The sequence below is a fragment of the Montipora foliosa genome, unplaced genomic scaffold, assembly GCF_036669935.1.
Source record: "Montipora foliosa isolate CH-2021 unplaced genomic scaffold, ASM3666993v2 scaffold_390, whole genome shotgun sequence".
Taxonomy (NCBI): Eukaryota; Metazoa; Cnidaria; class Anthozoa; order Scleractinia; family Acroporidae; genus Montipora; species Montipora foliosa.
Window position 1 is genome coordinate 892,501 of NW_027179690.1, and position 10,823 is coordinate 903,323.

General features: G+C 37.1%; 1 protein-coding gene and 1 long non-coding RNA gene across 2 annotated transcripts in view; both read right to left on the reverse strand.

Moving 5' to 3' along the window:
• LOC137987773 (uncharacterized) overlaps nucleotides 1-7,805 on the reverse strand; it is a 144,078-nt gene extending 136,273 nt beyond the window's left edge. The window contains exon 1 of the mRNA XM_068833853.1: nucleotides 7,593-7,805. The gene's annotated coding sequence lies outside the window, so the exon portion shown is untranslated. The remainder of the gene's footprint in view (nucleotides 1-7,592) is intronic.
• LOC137987786 (uncharacterized) lies at nucleotides 2,197-2,978 on the reverse strand. Its single transcript, XR_011120706.1, has 2 exons — nucleotides 2,855-2,978; nucleotides 2,197-2,735 (listed from the first exon to the last, which is right to left on the reverse strand). It is a non-coding gene; the product is annotated as an uncharacterized lncRNA (long non-coding RNA).
• Nucleotides 7,806-10,823: the final 3,018 nt, after the last annotated feature.

Genomic DNA, 10,823 nt, shown 5'->3' on the forward strand with positions numbered 1-10,823 from the left:
CCCCTGTCCTCTCACATTGTAACCTCTAAACCAAACTCTTTGTCTTATTGCTTGGTGTGGGCTGGAGCCATGGGCGCTGTATCTGTAAAACGTATGTTTGTAAGGATGTGTGCGTATGAGTGTGTCAAGTGTGCATGTGTATGTAAATGTCCGACTATATGTAACATCCATGTTATTTTTTTATTTATGTATTCCTTAATGTAAATTGATGCATATAATAATTTTAAAAATTAAAAAAAAAAAGTGACACTACAAGTCACACTTTCAGGAGGAAAAAGATTTTTAAAAAGGCAAAAATTGAAGGTGGAAGCTCTCTTGTTTGATAAAGATGTAATGGCTGACGCTCTACAGGTGTAACTGACTGGTTTCAGAAAGAACATTTATCAGAGCCTATATACATCACAGGTTTTCTATCCCGGAACAACGAAAAACGTTACCGGCACTTTGAGGTTTGCACATTTGATTTTATGAGGGCTTTTTGAAACTCAAGGACAAAATGCCTGTGCCCGGTTGTTCAAAAGCCAATTAGCGCTAATCCCAGTATAAAAATAGGTCCGCAATGCGTACTTGGGGTCTTATGCTTAGTTTAACTCCATTCAGCCCACCATGCGTCCATGCGTGATTGGTTGAAAATTTGCCACAATGCAGCAGTGAAATGGGTTTCTTCAGTATGCTTCAAATTTCAGGCCCTGTTTAGAATTTTACATCGATGACTTGCCGCTAATCTTTCTCTTATTGCAATTTGCACACTTAAGACAACTTTTGGTGCACACTACAGCATCTCTATCAGCTATTTACTAGTAACAGAAGCACTAGAATGGCTAAAAAACAAGCATGACACTGTCATTTATTCATACGATCTTATAAATGATCAAGAGAATGCTGAAATTCAACTAGAATTCTAAGATGAATCGTCAGTAGATGTTCAATAAACATGTACCCTCAGAGCTTGGTGCAAATTCCCAAACTACTGGAAATCACAGTCCATCAGCAATAACAATGTATAAACAGCAAAGAGGAATACAGTGTATCTGATGACCAATTACGTGAATCAGTTAGATCATTAAATAATTAAAAATGAAATGCAAAGCTTTCAACAGGGTGCCTTCATGGACTAGAAATAAATGAAAACCTCAACAGCCTGAAGTCACGAATTGTTGAACCAGTTTGTTTATTTATAACTGGAGGTCAGGTAGTGCTGGGAAAAGCCATTTGATCAAAACAATTTACCACACTGTAGTAAAAATCTATAGACATGCTCCAATGAATCCTGAGAATCCAACAGTGTTACTAGCAGCATCTACAATCTACTGGAGTAGCAGTAATAAACATTGATGGTACACACAGCATTCGCAATACCTTAAAATACAGGTGATGATGTGGGGGAAAATCCAGGTCCTACAATATTTGATATCATTGATCTAGCAACCACTGTGTCCACTGACTCTAGCCAAGGAAATGAAGCAATCTTTGGTGTGAATGCTGGTAAGCAATGTGTAGCAATGTCACTTACTGCTATTATATACCATCAAATACAAGATAATTCTAATTTGAACAATTCTACTTTGATAACTCTACTTTGAACAATATTTTGGTTATTGGAAATAATCTATACAGTTCTGTAAGATGTTCTGAGCGAACAAATGACTATTTGCTGTTAACTGGTGTTCCAGACATGGTTTCAATATTTGTTAAAGTGTATTCATTACAATATAGTGTATTAATGCCAGTAGTTAACAAACAACAATTATTGTAATTCAGTTAAGAGTTTGAAAATACTTCTAGAAGTGAATTTCTAAGAGACATGTGGACCAATGTTTGATGTCATGAACAAATATTGAAACCATGTCTGGAACACCAGTTAACAGCAAATAGATTATTTCCAATAACCAAAATATTGTTCAAAATAGAGTTATCAATTTGAAAGTAGAATTGTTCAAAGTAGAATTATCTTGTATTTGACGGTATATAATAGCAGTAAGTGACATTGCTACACATTGCTTACCAGCATTCACACCAAAGATTGCTTCATTTCCTTGACTGGAGTCAGCGGACACAAAGTTTGTTGAATCAATGATATCAAATATTGTAGAACATGGATTTTCCTCCACATCATTTGCTTGCCTTGTAAGCAATGGGATGTAAACATTGTAGCACATCATTTGTGTAAACCAAAACATCACCTCCTTACACGACTTGTAATGTCCAACAACTTGTTTTAATATTGGCAAGTAAAACACATTTAAGCGAAACATCATAAGCATCGTATTCCAAAATCGCCCTCGCACACGTGAAAATGCATCCTTGGCTTTCACAAAATTGTTGTGACAACCGATCCTTGACCGCTGTTGACCGGTACTGTTCGATCGTTGTTACCATGCTGGCGGCTAGTAGCAGACAGCAGTAAGAGTACGAAATATACTATTCTTTGAGAGTGCAAAACTCTTATTCAATGCAATTATTTTTTAGAGTACAATAGCTCTTTCACTTTGGGGTGTAACCCACACCGACATTTCAAGCCGATAAATACTGGTTTGTGATAGCTTGTGAGATACTTGTGAGGTATGTGGTGCAACGCACACCGGAATTTCAAGCCAATGAATGTGGGCTTGCGAAAGCGTCTTAGCTTCAGTGCAATCCGCACTAAACACAAGCCGAGTCTAGATATGTTGGCTTGCGTGAGTAATCAACTCCCGTATCGATATCGCCGAGGAAACTCCACTCAGCGACGTCACCTGGATGAAATAACAAAGAACAAACAAGCCAGGAAAGTGTAGTTAATTTTCGAAATGAAAGGAAAGAAAACCAATTTGAAACAGCACGAAAGATTAACTTTGAAACAGAAATAGCTTACCTTGAACAATTACAACTAATCTGCGACGGAAATCTCTTCAATTTTTTCCCAAAACAGGGAAAACGACCGCAGACTTATATACAAACGACGGACGCTAGAAGCAAAATGGCCGACACTTGAAACAATGACTCGCAATTACTAGTACCCAGTCTACAAGCCAGACTGTCACGTGTGTTCTCGTCCTCAAAGTGACATACTGACAAGATCTGCCTCTGACTTAGGGGTCTTTATGCATAATGCATAAGACCCCAAAAATTAACCAAGGAGTTTATTTCTCTACTCCCAAATGCTGTTTAACGCTGATATTTGGCAAAACTTTACATTGGAAGAAGTCAATCTTGAAAAACAAAAATAAGCAAAAGAAACTTTCACCAAAAAGTTGAAAACGTGAAACAAAAGTTTACGCTAATCCTGGGTTAAGTTAATCGTCTTTCGAACAACTGGGCCCTGGATGTGCAACAACTAACTAAAACAATGACTTGGTAAAACACTAAAACACTTGGTATTAAACTCTGTGTTGAGAACCGTCTTGCTGTAATTTTTTTTGTGTACATGTATCTACAGTTCCTGAGGTTAAGTCTAAGAAATACAAGATTACTATCCAAGTAAACATTTAACTCATAAATTTAAAAACATTCATTTTTTTGCCATCAAAAATGAGGAGTCAACTTATACACGGGTAAATACGGTAATGATTATTATTTGCAAGGTAAAATCAGGAACAAGCTCAAGCCTCAGGCATGGGTGAAATGAGAGCTACATGTAGCTTTGGTAAAATCACATACAGGAAAAGGTTGATGCAAAAAATGGTAAAATATCTTGAAACATTGAGTAAATAAAACCTTTCAGGCGGCTGGTACATGTGTGTTGGCTGATAATGTCAACGGCTGAAAGAATGTCCAAAGAAAAGAATATTTGGCTAAGAAGCCAAGCTACTAGTTGAAATTTTGAGGACAATCTCTCAACGAAAGACATTATCTATTATTTATTTATTCTACAATTCTCCATTATTAAGTTTCACGTCACATAAGAAACACTCATACAGTGTAAACAGCCAGTGTCAATCTGAAGGCAAATGGGATCTGATGGCGAGTGCGTATGATTGATGTACAGTAAACTAGTTTGATGAACTTTATTTCTTCTGTGATTGGACCAGAACATGATAAAGTGTTAAGTGAAAGAAACATTCATACACCTTCAAAGATGTTGACAGCAAACTTTTTTGATGTCACTATCACACTAGTTTGTTTTTTTGATGTAAAACAATAAAGATGAAAGGTGTGAAATTGTTGTAGTGCTGGCTTTGTTTCTTTTTTACAGAAATAATCAGACGCCAAATACAGTACCGCTCAGAAATACGTTAACCAAAATATGCGCATAATACGCGTATATCTATACGCGTATGTGCGTATAACCATACGCGAGTACGCGTATGGTTATACGCACATACATGTACGCGTATATATATACGCATATATGCGTATACAGATATATGCGTCTGCCTCATTAGCTTGCTTATTGTTCTAAACAATACACGTAGCTTGACAGCAATACAATAGTACATGACTACGAACTACATGACGAAGACGCACTTTCACAAACAGCTGTCGTGTTCGGAATACAAACCCACGCAAGGATGTTTATTTCATCGATAAACATGCAGTTCGGGTTCAGAGTTATTTTGTTTCACACTATTAAAAGAGAAAATAATATACACATAAATACAGAATTAAAGTAATGTTTACAAAGATGCAAGTAAGCTATAATAAGGGTTATGGGTTACAAGAGAGTGTGGCGACCAAAGTAGCGAGTACTTTCGAGTTGGCGCTCATCGTGCTCACCTTCTTAAGGATAGACAAAGCTTAAATACGGGACCTAAATCTGGCTGTTGGGTTGATTCCGGCGCTAGTGTTCGTTGCAGTTCTTGGAAATTGTTTGATTGACCTCGCCTGTGATGCATAAACGAATACTATACTCGTTGCTTTTAAAGTTCATGGTGTTGCGTTTGCTGTCACGACTTTGTGCGTCCGTGCGTCGGCACGTGACGACAGATGCGTTTTGCATTTATGACGGTCTCGTCTTTTCATAAAAACTCTTTGATTCCACAAAAAGGCACATCATCAATAAACATGCAATTCTCGGAAATTGTTCGAGTTTACCTCGCGGAACGTTCTACTCCTATTTGAAAGGTGTTACATTACCTGTCACGACTTCCTCTTGATGTGAGTTGTATGCAAATTTTGATAGAACCGAATGATACGACACTAAAAAGATTGTGTCCCATTTGTGAGTTGGCCGCTTCTCTTCATAAAAAGTTTTTAATTCAACAGAAAGGTAACATTAAAATAAATTGGAAAGGTAGAATGAAAATGAATTGTTGATTTATCTTTCGATTGTTATGTTTGCCGGTATTTAGCTCAGTTTTTCAACAGGAAAGTGGTTAGAATGAAATCTTTCAAGCTCTATTGAAAAGATTAGATTATGGTGAAATTACGACATAATAAGTTGTGTAGCATTATTTATCTTTGTTGTAGCTTAACAATTAAGTGGACATCAGAAATTTCTTTAAAATGCGACATTATTTTCTAGGAATTAAAAATTTTCCTTCTTCTTGGCGTTGATGAGCTTTCACAGATTTCTCGTACCCTGTGATCAGGCATTCTTTTTGTCCTGAGAGCGAAAGACGGCGACAGCGTAGGTAAACAAAAGAGGCAAAATTATTTTCATGGCGTGACTGATTTCTGAACAATCGGATCAATTTCAAACCGTGAATATTATTTTTCACTCCCAATTTCACCGTGTGAATTTTTACCCTTAACTTCATGCCGTGAAAGTTTTCACCGATCATTCACCGATCATTAGTTTCACGCCAAGAGTGAAAGTTTCTTTTCGTACAGTGACCACGGCGTATTCACACTGTGAAAATTGAAATTCATGCACCGCGACCGTGAAAAAATTTCACGGTTTTCAATGAAATCCATAAACCCCCTTTTTGCATGAAGGGCCACAAATGATACACACATTTAAATGCCAAACTTAAGACACATTTTTCTTTACATTCTGATTCATAAACATTGAATTACTTTTACTTGTTATCCAGTAAATTCGCGATGCGAAGCAACTTGCGCGTTTGTAACATGATAGCTTTTGAGTATGTAAATTTTCTGTTATCGGCTCGTGGCTTTATTCAGATCCAAAAGTGCTTTGTTTTACACAACAATGCAACACAAAGGAAATTTATGGTACTGAATAACAAAGGAAAAGCAGACGCGCATGTATATGCATTCATACGCGTATGAATATACACGTATGTGCGTATACATATACGAGTATGCGCGTATGAACATACGCGTATGTGCGTATACACTGCGTATGCGCAGTTAACGTATTTCTGAGCGGTACTGTACATGGATCAAAGCAGACAGGTTATTGATTGTTATTAAATTTTCAATCCCATATATTAAATTTCTAGCTTTCTGATTGGTTCACTTAATCTCAGTTATCACCTCATATACATGTACCAAATGACCTAATATGGAAATTGATTGGATCAAGTGTTGTCAAGCTGGAAACTTATTTGCTTTAATTTTCAAGTGTCCAAGTGCTCAGATTTTAAACAAAATTAAATAAAACAATGATAATTTATTCCATTCGCACTTATTGGATATGAGGCCGGTTATAGCCAACTTGGCTATTTGCCATCTCGTAGGAGGTTTTGACATAACTTCATCGCTAGCATGTTGGTGGATGAAAACAAAAGGTTCTCATTAGGTTCTTTTTGTTCATCCACCAGAAGTCAGAGATGTATCCAGGTTTTCAAATTTGGGGGTCCTCTGGACCCCTTCTTCAAAAATTTGGGGGTCCATTGCCAAATTTTGGGGGTCCAGCTAATTAATATTCAACAAAAATTATTAATATTCAATGAGCCCTTGCACAAGTTGAGAAACAAGCAAATTCTTACTACAGATTCTTTTTAATACACTTCTAAAAATTTACAAGGATTTATCTTTTTACAACTAGGTCACTTTCTCTAGCATTAATATACATTAATTTTATAACTACAACTGTACATGCTGAAACTAATTTTAGTTTATGAAATTTAAAAAATACGCCTCTCTGAAGTCCGCCACTTAGTTATAGCCTTATTGAAATCAAAATGCTTGTAGTCAACCCCATTTATGTTGATTCTTAGCAACTGGTCCACTGTCTTCCCAGAAAGTCTAGCCCTGGACTTAACCTTGGTCCTATTTTGATAACTAAATCCCCTCTCGCAGTGGTGTCTCTAGAGGTTGGTTGAAAACGTCCTATACCAACGTGCACTCATGGATGAATTGTTTTATGAAATTTTCCATGTGACTTAAGTAGCCATTAAAATGGTGCAAAAATCATTGGGTGGGTGATAGATTTATCTTGCCAAAAGAAAAATTAATGCTTGAGTTCGGGTAAACTTCAATAATTTCTCTCTCTCAACTCGATTCCTAACCCTCACCCAACTAACGCCTCCCAAGAATAATATAAGTGGAAATTATGTGGCTGTCGACTACGTAAAAACCATCATGATCATAAAAGTAAACCAGTTTGCAAAACCAGTGCATTCATAATTTAGTAAGTGAGAAGCACAAGGCAATAATTATTAATTCAAACGACATGTAGCTATCTACTCCCCTTGGTTCGACAATCATTAGTTTGTTTTAAAAGTCTTAGGAAGCTAGACAACAAAATAATATGCTGAGCCTACCTGAACGTTGCAATACAAAATGGCGGAGACCATGAATGGGTTCAAATCCATAAAGCAAACCAAGATTTCTGAGCACAAAAGCGTGACATTTTGGTACTGCAAATCCTTGCGGTTTCAGCGAGTTTCTCAAATGACAACTATCCGCTATGAAACCCAACAAACAGCGATTAAAAAACGGAAACTTCTGTTCTTCGTACACTCAACGCCGCCATGTGCACGAAGATTTGAATATATTTGCATAATATTTACATTAATTATTGTATGCTTAAGGAGAGGGGAGGGTGATGAGACTTTCCGTCGAAAAGACTACAGCAATTAAATATCCTCACCAATAAAATTCTCCCATCTGTTCGTGAGATTTTGCTTTGAATTGTAATTTACGGTGGCCCAACTTATTGATCCATTCAACTCATATCATGCAACTAACCAGTGAGCCCCTGTGTCCATGTTGACAGAAGGGCGTTTCCTGGGTCTTATCAGAATATACCTGGACGGGAGGAGTGTGGTGTTTATCCACCACCCTTGGTGCGTTCCAAGATCTGGGAGTTTAATTTTGGCTGTATTTTATGCGGATCAAGCTACAGCTTGTCAGGCTTGTCAGGTATGAAAGCAACTACTTACCTACACCTTCATAAAGAGAATCAGAAGGTTATACATACAATCAAAAAGCCATCCGATTTTAAGATATATTTGTATGAAATTTGGCCACTATGATTTCGAGATTTTGATTTGCAGGATCGAGATTTCCTCCAAACTTTCATTTTTTTACTCGTATGTCACGTAATGAATTCTTTGTTCGTTGGCTTTTAGCATATCTTGAATTGTCATGAACAAGAGATGGGCGTGGGCGCAAAGTGCATCACGCTCGTCTCGCGCTGATGGCGAACATCTTGTCTCCCGTGAAAAGTTCTTCCTCCCTTACAAATTTCATCATAGTATTAACGGGGCGCGAGGGAGTAGCTCTTAACTACCAAACCATTGCTATGGACCCCTTCAAATAGTAATTTCTCGAATTCCTTTAACTCTACAGTTATCCTTTTGGGCCAAGTGTGTTTCTTGTTTGACTCACAACCATATTTGGTAAATAATGTGATCATGCCTACAAATTCAGTGAGTTAACTATGTTTTTCACAAATTTTGTAATGCAATAGTGTGACAACATTCTAACAAAATCTGTAGCATGGATTTTAAAAGAAATTATTTCTCAAAAAAATTATGACGTAGCAAGACCCTCCTATCATCTCCTATGATACACTTTTCAAAATATCAAAACTGAGTTCCATTTTTCTTTGTCCAAATAGAAATTCCATGGTAAAGTTAACAAAAAATGATAGTACAGTTGCCATCTTAATAAGAAGAGATTTTGTATATAAATTCACAACAAAACATTGCAATAAAATATTAAACATGCAGGTTTAAAAAAATGGTTTAAAATGGTTTAAAATCGGCAGGTACAAAACACAGGTCACAGGTCACTGTTTTACCAATACAGAAAGTATCCTAAACATTCATAAATGCTAACCTTAGGCCTAATTAGGCCTAAAAATAGTTTTTAGGCCAAAGGTTAGCTTTTATGAATGTTTGGGATACTTTCTGATAATTGGTAAAACAATGACATGTAACCTGTGTTTTGTACCTGCCTGTTTGAAATGCGATGTTTTGACTTAACTTAAGTCATTATCAAGCAATGAAAATAAAAATTAACTCAAATATATAATTAAATTAACTTCATGCTTTAATTTTATAATAATAATACGATATTGGCAAGGCATGGCTGTCGACCTACACATGAGGAGTAATGTTGCCAGACTTTATCTACCAAGGAAGGAAGGGGTGTAGAGAACTAATTGTCATTGAGGAGTGTGTAAAGACTCAGAGAGCAAATCCTTACATGGCTACTTGAGAGATAGCACGTACAGAGTGGATGTTGCAAATTATGGTTTTGAAGGTGAAGGTGCTTTTTGAAGAAGAGAACTATCAGAGGAGAAGAAAAGAGGAGAAAGTCAGGAACTGGAAGGAAAAGGCCGCCTACATGGAGAGTTCGTCCGACAAACTTCAGATGTGACTGGAGAGGAGTCCTGGAGATAGCTCAGGAATGGTTTTTTTTAAGAAGGGAACAGAAGGCTTGATCCTTGCCGCCAACGAACAAGCTTTAAGAACAACTTTGGTAAAGCACAGCATAGAATAATAATAATAGGGCGCTTGCCTTGAGATCCGGAGATCCCGGGTTCAAGACCCGCTCTGACCACTCGTTTCTGGGTTGCTAAACCCAGTCGGAATCTGCGCAGCGTTTCGTCGTTTTATTTTCCGTGTCAGTAAAAGTCTTGCCTGTCACTCCCCTGCTAAGTCGCATTTTTGTGCATAGAGCCTTCTGCTCGTATTTTCTTAGGATAGAGAGGGTAGTGGAAATGCGTAGATTTCTCTGGTGGACACAGTAGAATGATAAACTTAACCGGCAATGGCGTCGAAAGTCATGTAACGCAAATGGCGTTTTAGTGGATCTTTGAACAAAATATACCCTTATGAAGCTCAATAATGGCAAGTCAATTGGATACTGAACAAGACAGGCGGTGGAAATCTTAAAAGTGACGAGTAATGGACTTCGAAAACAATCTGTCGCCCGTCGAGCCGAAATCAAAGTGAGCTGCATTTCTAATACTTACCAAGTGTGCTGTTTAATGTAGAACACTGAAACCAAATGGAAAATTCTCTGGTAACTTATGGGTTCAACAAAGACAGAGAACGAATCGAACACCTTAAGTGGATCTGTGATCAACTCTTACAGACTTCAGGTAAAAAAAATAATTGGAAATGTGACAGCCAAGAATTATTTGAAAGAAAGCTTGTCGTCTATTTTGTGCTTCATTATTCAAGGAAAAGGTTCTTCATGGAAACGGTTTGATCCTGAAATTTTAGTTTGTTGTAATATTGCGCATATTTGACACGGCTGAGTTTTTTCTCTTCACGCACGTAATGAAATAGGAAGGGGTTTTTGCCTGTAATAGCAAATATGTTGTTTGTTTCAAAAAATTGTTCGCTGGAAAAGGTGGCCTGTATGAATTCATCATGTTTTATAATATGTGAGCTTAACTGGATAGTATTTATGGCAATTATAGCAAAGCATTTTCATGTCAAAATGAGGTTAGCGTCTTTCTGTTGTGCTAACGTAATTAAATGTAAATATACATTCTGCCTCGTGAGTTATTCTCGTTAACCAGCAATGGTGTCGAA